The sequence below is a fragment of the Diplotaxodon limnothrissa genome, linkage group LG16 (assembly GCF_057381915.1).
Source record: "Diplotaxodon limnothrissa isolate DT_005_m linkage group LG16, D_limnothrissa_male_GT1.1, whole genome shotgun sequence".
Taxonomy (NCBI): Eukaryota; Metazoa; Chordata; class Actinopteri; order Cichliformes; family Cichlidae; genus Diplotaxodon; species Diplotaxodon limnothrissa.
The window spans coordinates 33242871-33252777 of NC_140611.1; the positions used below are offsets into that span (position 1 = coordinate 33242871).

General features: G+C 40.0%; 1 protein-coding gene across 3 annotated transcripts in view; it reads right to left on the bottom strand.

The window, feature by feature from the left end:
• The window catches only part of LOC146616506 (collagen alpha-3(VI) chain-like), a 104409-nt gene extending 97177 nt beyond the window's left edge, over positions 1-7232 (bottom strand). For all 3 annotated transcript variants that reach the window (XM_085375164.1, XM_085375163.1, XM_085375162.1), the window contains exon 1: positions 6947-7232. The gene's annotated coding sequence lies outside the window, so the exon portion shown is untranslated. The remainder of the gene's footprint in view (positions 1-6946) is intronic.
• Positions 7233-9907: the final 2675 nt, after the last annotated feature.

The following is a 9907-nucleotide window of genomic DNA, read 5'->3' on the forward strand; positions in this document are numbered from 1 at the left end:
CATGTTGCCTCTTTAATTTCCCCATTCCAAAGCTATCTTTCCAAGGGAATAACTCTGCGATGAGTTATTTTCATTGCACTGTGCGTACATTTTTGCGTGTACTGATGTACATTCATGACAACCTATTTCCACAGTAAGTGAAGGAGCTACAGCATGTGCCGGAGTGGAGAGGGATGATGATCAAAACCACCTGTGAAAATTACCATCCAGTGTGCCTTAGTAATAAACTCTGCCTGGCAGGGACTCAGTTTTCCAGCTCACAAAAATAATGTGCTCTTAAAAGCGGTATTAGACTGGAAAGTCTGGTTTCACAGAGGATGTGCTTTTTTTTCTACTTAGTTAGATTTTCCTTCATTATGATGAGCGGTAACATCACAGGAAATGAAAGAGAGGTCACACATGGTTCACTTAGGACCTTATGAGACCTAAGCGCAAAGAAAGGTCTCAACCCATCAAGAGCCTGAAAAGACAGATCTACAGGTACAGGCAAAACACACACACACACACACAGTGGAGGACTTGTCTTTGACATGATTCATTCCCATAACCATCATAACCCATAAATCCCAGCCCACAACTCATTCAAAGCCCTTCATGAACAGAGAAGTCTGTACAGCTTTTCAAGATCCAAGAGCATAAAAGCAAAGTGCAAAAATCGTATCTAAGAAGAAGCTGACAGAGCGGAAATAAACATATGCTTGTAACATCTGCATGACTTACCACTCAAGAAGCATTTCAACTCAAGGAAGTGAATGCAAAAACAAAAAGGTTAATACTTACGAATGAAATGGCACACATGGCCTTTGACCAATAAATTCTTCTTCATTAAGGTAATGATGGATATTAAACCAAACCCAGAACAGTCTTTTTAATAGCATCAGAGCCTGTTAGGAAAAGCGCTAAAAGCTCAGCACTCGGTGGTTAGGTGTGAGAAAAGTCACATTTTGGATCATAAAGGGTTTATGGTAGATGTCTTTAGTTTATAAAAAGGGGAGGTCTTTTTCATGTCAACAAAGTTTGTATTTTCCAGTGCACAAAACGCAAGCTAAATAAACAGACAATTGACCTCTGGTGGAGAATGCAGATATAGCACCTTTTATAATAAAGTAATATATATCAAATTTCTCCAGGGATTGTTTGACCTTGATCCTGTGGTCTTTGTCAAAAAATCTAATTTTGAATGAGCACCCTCAATATCAGGGCCATTTTCTACAGTATTTTACATTTTTCTTGTTCTTTTTTGTTTGTTTTAGTCAGCTGGAACTTGGCTAATGCCATATTTTATTGTTAGCTTATTTTTATTGTGCGAGCCAGCATATAGCTGCCTTGTTGAAGTTATGGAAACTCCTCTAGATTTCCATGCCATGCATGAGCCCTTAAATCTGATCTTAAAAATGTCATGTGGTCAATTGAATGCCAGGTAAAAGCATGTTAGTAAGTTTAAGTGGATTATGCAGCAACTATTTGGTCCAAAATTAGTAGATATTGAAAATGAAAACACAAAAGAAGAATTTTCTGGCAAGGTGTTTAAAAACAACATTAAATTACATCAAGGCACTAGTGTTAGACTTGGAAGAAAAAGCCAAAAAAGTACTATGTCTGCTACAGTAGATTTAATCTATAATGAAGTCTAAACACATTGTACTCTATGCAGAATTGCAGGCACTGAGTCATGGTGTTTACACTTTGCTGTGCACTCTGTTTGTGCAGGCCATGTTTTGCAGATGACCATACAACTCTGTATTTGTATTCCCATCTTAGACAAGTGAGCCAGTATGACCTTTCAAATGCAAACAAAACATAACTTTTCAAAAGTTGGCCTGCAGATGAATGCTGGTGAAGGAAATAAAACTACTGAAAACAGCTGCAGAGCTGTGTCACACAAATAATATCAATCACATTTATAGGGTCAGTGTATAGTGCCCATAAAGTCCACGTTTGGAGTTATTCCTTAAATTTTCAGCATTAGTGTTTGCTTTATGAAACAAACATATACAGTATATAGATCAACCACATAAGGGAAGTGTAAAATATCCCCGTAGTCCCCAGATGCTGTTACTCTCCATATTGGGCTTAAACCAGTAAGAGCATTCATTTCAAGGAAATCTAAGCTGCCTTGGACACTGCGGCAGATGTTTGTGTTCACCCATGTGATTTGGGGTCACACAAAAACCACTGCTCTGAAGAGTTCAGCCAGGCTCGTCCAGTGTGTGAACACTATGGCTTCCCCTCATCACCGCAGAGGAAAACATAGCAGGGCAGGAGAATCTTGTTTTCACTGATAGAAGCAACCAAAACAATGGCAGCACGGGGGACAGAGCATTCATGAAGAAAATTAGCAACTTAAAGCTGCAATTTTTTCCCACTTCATCTCTAAAAACAAGCTGAACAGTTTGTTTCTGGCATGCTACCATCAGGTCCAGGTTTTGATAGCAAACAACAGAGCGCTAATGGAACGTCCAAGCCACAAAGAACAAACAGGGAAAGGTGCAAAAAGGCTCATCAGTGAGCCACTGAAATCAGCACACATTATTCTTTGTCATTTAATCTACTGTGAAGTACACACTGGAAGAGTATCTCTCTTTGGGTTTAATGTGAATAGAATCTTTAAAAATACCATTAAAGTTGTGTTTGAATAGAAATGAGCCAGTAACTGCAATAGCTGTTTTGATCTTTGTGTAGCTTGTAGCCCATTACATATCTTTTTTTCACAGCTTCCACTGGGTGGCGCCGATGTTTAGCCTTTTTACATTTTTAACTTTAGCAAGTTTATGATATTTTAGGTCATTCAACTACCTATATCATCTAGTGTACCTCGGTATGTGTACTTCAGTGAATATGCAACATCAACACTTTGTCTGTGATCAAGTCACGACCATGAAGTGTCAGACTGAAAACACATGCTTTAAGTTACACAAGCAGAAACACTCCACTTCACAGTGTATACAGTCGATTTACATTTACAGAAGATATGTGCTGCAATGTGCCTGCGAACCCTCTGTAAATACAATCGCAGCTGGTCCTCACACACACACACACACACACACACACACACACACACACACACACACACACACACATATATATATTGGGGGGACATCGGGTGGCACCCACTCCTTCATAATAGTGCCCCACCCACCAATGTCATTAGATGAGAGTGTGGATAAAACCAACAATGAAATATAACTATGTATGGTAACTTAAGTAAATTATGGAAAGTTTTAAAGTACAAGTATTTTATCAAGTAATGCTTTGTACTTACATTCCAACATATTTTCAATGTAAATGTGTACTTTGTACTATAGTGAGGTTCATCACTTGATGTCATGTACACATTACTCAATAGCTGTCTGCCATAGTTGATGTGATGCAACCATTTGCTGCTAGGGGAACATGTACTCCCCTGGTTGGCAGTGGTTCCTGGAAGAGCCTGGCTTACACTGGGATTTCACTCAAATCAGTTGGAAAGAAGGTGCTGTACCAAAAACCTCCTGTGTGATTATTGGTTGCTAGCAGATTGCCAAAGTTGCCTGTAGTTCCAACTATGAGCCCAGCAGTAGTAAAACTTGAAAAAGTGTGACACATACTGGAAATGGAAAAGGTTTGCCTTAAAAGTAAAAGCTGTGGCTTTTGAAACATGTTGACAGCGCTGAGGCACAACTCTTTACATAGAAGATGAACATTCTCCATTTTCACTTTGTGTTCCACTTTTCAGTTTTACAGCAGCTCGGAAAATACCCGGGCAGTTTTTGTAGACAGGTTTGTCACTGCTATTCAAACTACCACCTGTGAAATAAGCTAGTGACCAAGCAGGTTTTTGCCAATCTGTTAGGGAATACACCTTTTTCCCTAGTGACAAGTGTAGACTTACATTACTGAGACTTTCATTATCCCTGCAAATGCCATCACACTCCAAGCACCACTCACAACCATTTGGGACAAACTGTTTCCACCAGTATTTAGGCCTCTGTTACAGAGGCGTTATTCACTTCATCTGGACAACCTGGCAATCATGTTGACATGAATGATTAAGTGGCAGACAAGTTAATGTAAATGGTCAGTGGTCATGTGTCTGCCAAATTTATTATTTTAGATTTAGAATTATAAATCTAATGTATTATGGTGTCATATGTTAGAACTACAAAGTAACTAAATAACTAACTTAATAACTATGTCATTAAAATCATAAAAACTGTGACTCTGTAATGTAATTTGTATGTTTCTACATAATGAGCACTTTTATTTTACTCACTTTAAGTATAGTTAATGCTGTTTAATTTTTTGTACACCACACACACATTCTCAATGTGGATCATATTAACCTATAGGTTTTCACCATATGATGGCTTGTTTTTGCTCCAGCCAAGCACTAAACACTCAACGATTACAGATTTTAAAAACCCGTGTGTTAAACAGTGAACCTGGCCTGAAGTATACAAATTTAAGGCCCTGTGTTCAAATTAAACTATTAAAATTAATGTTGATGAAAGAGCTGCATTTATATAACACAGTTGGCATTTAGCCCTTACAGGTATATTTGGGACATTAAGTCTTCTACTTTGAAATACAATACTATCCTAACTTTAAAATAAAAGTGAGCCAGTGTCAATGGCAGTAGCATGTCTTCTTACATCACCTCAACTACTGGGAGCCACACATGATCTTTCATCTCACTGTATAAACAAGATGTTGTTATATTTGCTCCATCATACTAGCTAATGGTTTCCATTAATTTACTTTAATATAATTGAGTCATTAACTATAAATCTACACGTGCACTGCTGGAGAAGAGGGGGAACATTCTAACTGTTAGTTTAAATAAGCAAATAGAGGATAAAATCCACCTAACAGGAAACTTTAATGAGAAATCCACACTTTAATGAGTCATAATAAAGGCTGAACCAGCATCTACACTTTTATATCTTTCTTTTATTGTTACATTTAATGCCACTGCCAATCCCCACAAATCCGTTTTTAAGGCCTGCTCTCTATGCACAAGATGTATCTTTTATATCAGATAAGTGAAATCACAAGGCATGAGATTCTTACAAGTGTTCTGATCGTGAGGTGGTGCTACACCGCCACTCGCTGGTGAACAAATATCACTTGTGACTTTGTGCTCCAGCATGTAAAAGTCAATCCTGCATCTGTGAGGACCTGCACATCCAACCGCACGCCACCCCTCAGCTGTAAGGATGCAATGTGACATGTGTGGAGCAGATGAGAGGAAGATCAATGATGAAGTTAAAAAGGCGGGAGGGGGAGGCTGGCTGAACAGGCAGTTCTACACAGCTGGTGTGTGTTAGACCGTCTGACACCTGGCAGATGTGTGCTCGATCTGAGCCTGTTCACATATTAAACCTGACACTCCTGTAGCATTGGTAAAGACGAGAGAGATGCACACGCTGGATCAACTTGTAGCCAAGGAAAAGGTCTGTTTTAAAGCCTGATTTCCTTCTGATATACCTTTAAGCTGACCTGTGCAAGTGATTGCATTATAATTAATCTGTCTGCACGCTTGCAGCCACTCAAACGTGCTTTCACCAACCAGAATATGCTTCAGATTTCTTACAATTATTCATGGTTGCCTTCTTAAAAAGAGAAGATTGGGGTACTAAATCCCTGAGACTAGAGCATTCTGAAAACTCTTCCAACTTTCCAAACATCTGCACTGCATCACGGAAAAAAAGAGACAAAAGCTGGAGAGAGCAGAGCAGCTATAAAACACATTAATCGTGATTTATTCTGTATATCTAAAAATCCCTTTTGTTAAGAATCGTCCCGATGCACCACTGCCAATAAAGGTTTTGATACCAGCTTACAAAGGGAGCTGCAGCACTGTCGTAATGCTGGTAGTAAATCACGTCGAAAAAAAATTCAAACACATAAAACCAAATCTGGACCGCACACCAAGTTTCCTCTAGCATATTTGAATCGCGACCAAGCTCTTCCTCTCTGTATCACAGCAACGGGTTTACACGCAAAACACACAAGTACGTGGAACAGTAGCTCATGAGAATTACTCATGATCATTTTTCCAGTGCATTCTCATTACGTTTGGATTCAGAAGAATATGACAAGTTAATTCATCAAATCCCACATGGATACACTGAAACACTGCTGAACTCCTCCATCTCCGCTTGGACAGTCGTACAGGAGAAATGGAAGATTAATGACTCACACCTGGTCAACTAAACCCTGCAGCTCCCCCTTCTACCACCACCAGCACCACCTCTCATCCACCCACCAATAGACTAGCCCTCTTTTGGCTCTCCTGGTGCATCTGGCCAGAAGCATGGAACACTTAGTTCACACTTTTCCACTTGTGCACTGGTTTCAGGGAGGGTGTGGTATTGGGCTGCAGCGGAAACATCTAGCCATTCGACTATTCTTCATTAGAGCTCTCATGTGGGTGGGGAGACTTTAAAATTTGGTTACTATAAGAATCCCCATTCGATCTAATGGAACAAATTATCCAAGACCTTATGTAGCATCTCTGGGATTTTACACCACATATTTATTTGACATTTATAAAGCAAAGACAAAAAAGTCACACAGAAGACAAAGTTTTAACAGAAGGGGCAAACATGCTTCTCTCTCCACTCACATGTATCATTCACTACATTGCTGAGGTCCCCTCCTTCACCCTAACTGCGGCTCACCTCTTGCCCTCACAGCACTCTCACCACTAAAGTATAGGTTTCAGTGTTAGTGCTAAAAGCATGCTGTTTGATATTTATGAGGTAGATGCCAGAAAGTCTTGCACAAACCTCCTATTATCTCACCCATCATGACTTTACATATTCTGACTTGAAACTATGCTATGGTCAATGCACTATATATAATCATGTAAAGTGCAACTGAGGTCAAACTTAAAGTAAAAGTGAAATTGAGCGAGCATGCAAACTTTTTCTGCAACAACACCACCGGCACATTCAAAACTTACCCTGAGCTGAAGTAGCTGTACTCCACTGGATTCGTTTTTGAGGAAAAATGATATCAGTTATGTAAAACGACTGAGAACTAGACTACTGGGCATTATCCTCCTGGTAAATTCCCTTCGCTGGCTTTTCCAGCACCCCCCGAAGGAAGGTAGCTGAGCAAAGCAGTAATAAGGCCACTGATAAGAGATGCAGAGAGAGAGACAGAGAGAGGTCGTGAATGAAGAGGGGAAATGGTTGAGAAAGAAAGAGACAGGCACCCTCCCGGTCTCAAACCAGAGGAGCTGTGGTGCTGAGTTCAAGGCTGAGATGGGACAAACTTCTAAACTCCTGGAGTTCTGCCATCTCTCTTCCTCCGCCCACTTTCTCTAAAAAAAAGAAGAAAAAAAGGAGGGAGAGGAGAGAAGAGAAGAGGGGGAGAAAAGAAGTAAATGAAAACCAGACACATGGCCCTGTTTGGTCTGGATGGAAGCAGCGGGGAGGATGATGTCACACATCTGGAGTGGGCTTTTCTCTTTACCTTTTCCTACATATTGTCATTTCTTCCTCTATCTCTGCAAAGCCCCTTTTTTCAAGCCTTTGCCATGTCAGCTAACTTGGTGTTCATTTGATTTTGAGATTTCGAATTGTCAATGCATCCTCCTTTTGATGTTGGACTCAAGTGACTCAAGTAAAAGCACAATGCAGTTTAACTAGCTTCCACCAATCAATCTAGTATTGTCAATGACTTATTAGAAGCTATGTCATTTTCTACTGTCTAGACAGCTGATGAAATGCACTGTGTGCGCTGGCCATTAAGTTTCACTAGCTCACCAGTAAACATAAAGCACAGTCAGGACAGTGCACTGGCGCACACTAAAAATTTGAGTCCTGCTAATACATTTTATTGCTCTGCAGCAACAAACTAAAATCAGCCATGAAGCCACGCATAATGACACTGCTTATGAGTTCATTTGTGTAACCACTGTGTCACAGGATGTATTTCACGCTGGAAAACTGAGAGAAGGAGCTAAAAAATGAACATCCACATAAACAATGTTGGTACTTGTTTCTGCTGGATGTGCATGTAGCCTGTTTGCATTTTTCTCTCCTTCATCTTTTTTTTTTTTAGCATGCAAGTTACAGCAGATGCATGAAGCTGGTTTCTCCAGAATCAGTGGAAAAGTATAGAAACATACCTTATAACAAAAACTTGTGCAGGCACAAGTAGTTAGAAAGCTAAATTAGCACATACAGAGCCATGCCATATGTATTTTTTTGAAATTCTTTTAAAACATCATTGTGCCGTGCCTGTCCAGCTACAAAGTACACTGGTATTTTATCAGCAAGCAGCCTGTTTGCTTCTTCTTGTATCATGTTAGTACCTAACATATACAGGACGAAGAGACATATAAAGGACTTTTCCACTAAACTGCCACAAGTTAGTAAGCCTTGAGAGGAAGTACGGAACATTTTTACTCAAGGCGTAAACAGGAGGTCTAGTTAGAGATTTCTCAGTTGATCATGATCATGTTAGCATTTTAGCTAACTTAATATTTTTCTAGCCGTCAACTGTGTTCCTGCTAATTCACAATAGAAAACCTTTGCAACAAATTCCTTAAAATAAATGCTGTGTATCTCAAGCGGACACAGTTAGCAACTAGCTGGCAAACACACTGGGGCATTTAGCCATTTAGCAGCTGAAGAGATATATTTTTCTTGAGGAGAAGAAGAAGAGAATAAAGCTCAAAACATATGAATAACATGAATGTCTCTCATTTGTGTCTTTTCTGTGCTAAAATGCATGTTTAACAGCACATTTACCAAATAAACCTATTACTTGTTACTGCTGTAGATAGCATGATCCTGGAGTCGCTAGAGTTGGATGAAATATTTGAATTCCAAACCCTGATCTTTTCATGGATCATTTATATCATAAAATGATGCAAAAAATCTTAGAACGTGCAGATGTTACATACAAAATGTGCCCAACCATTTGGATGCAAATGGTGGACCACTCTTAAGCTGTGCTATGCTGCAACAGTTAGCATTTTCAAGTTGTTGGTAGAAATTTGAGTTAATAGACAGTGAATATTAGGACTCTGTGCAATGTTGCTGTTAAGCTAAATTTATGACAAAGGAGGCAATGAACTTGTGAAGAGCTGAAACCCCATATCAAGCAAGAACTGTAGAATATTCTGCTTTCCTCCAGTCATTGGCCTTCTCACTTACCAAAGTCCATCCATCCATTCGCTTCCGCTTATCCTTTTCAGGGTCGCGGGGGGCGCTGGAGCCTATCCCAGCTGTCATAGGGCGAGAGGCAGGGTACACCCTGGACAGGTCGCCAGTCTGTCGCAGGGCCAACACACAGGGACAGACAACCATTCGCACTCTCATTCACTTGCACATTCACACCTAGTGGCAATTTGGATTAATCAATTAACCTATCCCCACAAGCTGCATGTCTTTGGACGGTGGGAGGAAGCCGGAGTACCCGGAGAGAACCCACGCAAACACGGGGAGAACATGCAAACTCCACACAGAAAGACCCCGGCCTGATGGTGGAATTGAACTCAGGACCTTCTTGCTGTGCGGCAACAGTGCTAACCACCATGCCACCGTGCTGCCAAAGTGCGTATTAATGACAGAAACAATGACAAAACCAAAGTGTGTATTTAAAAGAGAGGTTATTGAAACACAATGAGAAGCATGTTCCTGTTGCAGTTTTCTTAAAATGCATTGTTCACATTATATTTTAACATGTCTTTGAACTGTTTTCACCTAAATATAGTCATTAATTACTCACAAATCACTGCAATCTGTTTTTATAATGGGATAGTAGTCTGGAATCCATTATAAGGCAGTGGACTAAAGTGGATGTTAAAAAGAAAGGACTCATCATCACTCTTCTAGCTGAACTCTTAAAATGTTCAGACCAGATGGAGGGAGGATTGCTGTCGCATATTTCTGCCAGGGAGTTAAAACAG